Below are 2,964 nucleotides of genomic sequence, written 5' to 3'. Positions count from 1 at the left end.
GCCTGGTGAGATGATACATTCTGATATATGCGGTCAAACGCAAGTCAATTCTCTCGGAGGTGCGTCGTACTATGTGACGTTTATAGACGATGCGTCGGGGTTCTGCATAGTGTATTTTCTCAAACACAAGAACGAAGTTCTCGAGAAGTTCAAACTGTACGAGAGTATGGTGGCGAACAAATTCGGTACGAGGATAAAAATTGTGCGGTCGGATAATGGGGGAGAATACAAGAACGAGAAAATGGACGAATATTTAGAACAGCGCGGTATCGTGTTAGAGAACACAGCACCGCATACACCTCAACAAAACGGCAAGGCGGAGAGAGCTAATCGGACGATTGTCGAATGTGCGAGGACCATACTCAGGGCGAAGGGACTTCCGTTGAACTTGTGGGCGGAGGCAGTGGGAACTGCAGTCTACGTGTTGAATCGAACGGTGCATTCCAATCGTACAGGGGTGAAGACGCCGTACGAAGTATGGACTGGACGAAAACCGGATTTGAGACACGTGCGAGTATTCGGCTCGGTGGCATACAAACACGTGCCAAAGCAATTCCGAAGGAAATTTGACGACAAGTCGAAGAAAGTGGTCTTGGTGGGATACCAAGGAGAATCGTCGAACTATCGTTTGTACGATCCCGTTACAAGGCGAGTATCAGTGTCGAGAGACGTTGTCTTCGATGAATCAGTGGGAGCCGGAGATTGGCGACCGAGAGAACACGTGTTGGTGATACCTGGTGACAAGTTACAGGAAGAACAACACGAAGACGGTGCTGATGAAGAGCCGAGAGTCGAGGAACGGGGAGAAGACGACGAGATCAGAGAACAACGAGAAGTTGTTCCGCAGCAAGGAAGAGACGAACCAGTGCAACAACAGGAACCTGAGCTCGGTCGGAGAGAGCTGAGAGTACGTGCGAACATCAGAAGACCGTTGAGATATGCCGGAGGGGCGGATGAGGGCGTGTTTGAAATTGATTTCGTCGAGTATCGTGCTCCTGAGACTTTTCGCGAAGCGGTAGGGGGTCAAGACGGCACGAAGTGGGTTGCAGCTATCGAAGAAGAACTGCTGGCTCATGAAAAGAACAATACTTGGTCATTAGTGAAGAGAGACGAGGACATGAAGCTGATAGACTCCAAGTGGGTGTTTAAAGTCATACGAGGGAAGAAAGAAAATGCGCAGCGTTTTAAGGCACGTCTCTGTGCGCGTGGGTTTCTACAACAACGTGGGAAAGACTACAATGAGACGTTTTCTCCTGTCGTGCGATATGACTCGCTTCGGATGTTCTTGGCTCGAGTCACGCTGGATGATCTCGAGTTGATACAGTTTGACGTTTGTACGGCGTTCTTGTACGGTGAGCTCGAGGAAGAAATCTTTATGAAGATTCCTGAGGGGCTGGACGTAGGAGAAGAAAACTGTGACAGTGTGGTGTGTCGACTGAATAAGTCTCTATATGGGCTGAAACAATCTCCCAGATGCTGGAATCGTAAATTCAGCGATTTTATAAGAAAGTTCGATCTTGAACAGTCGACGAGTGATCAGTGCATTTATACTGGGTGTGTCGAAAGTGTCAGCGTGTATCTAGCGTTATTCGTCGATGATGGGCTTGTTGCCTCGAAATCGTCTCGCGTGCTTGAATCTATGATAACTTTCTTGAAGGGTGCGTTCGAAATAACCCTAGGAGATGCGAGTAGATTCGTCGGTTTGCAAATAATACGCGACAGAAAAAGGAAATCGATGTTTATACATCAAAGCGAATACGTAGAGAAAATACTAGAGAAATTTGGAATGAGGAGTGCGAAAGCAGTGAGTGTACCTGCGGATCCTCACGCGGCGTTAAGCGCAGTAGAGTCAGACGGCGAAGCTATAGAAAATGTACCGTACCGTGAAGCGGTGGGTTCACTTATGTTTTTGGCGGTAGTGTCGCGTCCTGATGTTGCATACGCGGTAAATTCGGTGTCAAAATTCTTGAACAAGCATAGTCTCATACATTGGAGAGCGGTGAAGCGTATCTTCGCGTATTTGGTCGGCGCAAGAGATCTCGGTATTGTTTACAGTAGCAAGGGCAAAGAAAATGAGCTCATGGGTTTTTGCGATGCAGATTACGCGGGCGATCTTGACACTCGTCGGTCAACGACGGGCTACGTATTTAGTTTTGCGAATGGGCTAACAGCGTGGGCGAGTCAGCGGCAGAAGCTAGTCACGCTGAGTACCACAGAGTCGGAGTATGTGGCGGCTACAGCAGCGGCGGGCGAAGCAATCTGGCTGAGAAATTTGTCGCTTGATCTGGGTTCGACATGTGATCAGGCTGTTAAACTGTACATAGATAATCAAAGTGCAACTCGGTTGGCGAAAAATCCGGAATTTCATAAGCGCACAAAACATATTGAAGTGAGATTTCATTTCATTCGAGAAAAGGTAGCTAGTAAGGAAATTCTAGTAGAATACGTGCCCACGGAGAGTCAAAGGGCGGATATATTTACCAAAGCCGTGCCGAGAGATCGGTTTGTGAAACTTCGCAGTATTTTAGGGTTGATGTCATTCGAAGAGTTCTCAAACAGTGAGTGTATTGAGTAAAAAAAGGGTTATCGGACTTTTCGAATAGTCGCGCGCCTGCGTGCGCACTCGATGCGACGCCATCAGTAACTATGTTCCCATGCGTGGCCGAGAGAGGCGTTATGCGAGAACGCGGCCGGAAGGCGAGTCAGTCGTCTAACATCAGCTATCGAGTATAACACGTTTTCGTGCATTATTAAAAATAATAAAACCTTATCTTTCGTTTGTACATGCTTGATGGTGTCTATCGTTATTTATATCCGAAAACATCCTGCTCCCTTAAACCTCGAGACATTCGACACTGCAATAAACGAGTCGTTTATCTCAATAGTGAATTCACACACAGCGACGTGTGCGGGCCGATTCCGGAAGTGTCTCTAGGGGGTGCGCGTTTTTTTGTTACGTTTATC

This window comes from Neodiprion virginianus, chromosome 1 (genome assembly GCF_021901495.1).
Source record: "Neodiprion virginianus isolate iyNeoVirg1 chromosome 1, iyNeoVirg1.1, whole genome shotgun sequence".
Taxonomy (NCBI): domain Eukaryota; kingdom Metazoa; phylum Arthropoda; class Insecta; order Hymenoptera; family Diprionidae; genus Neodiprion; species Neodiprion virginianus.
This window is presented reverse-complemented; position numbering follows the sequence as displayed.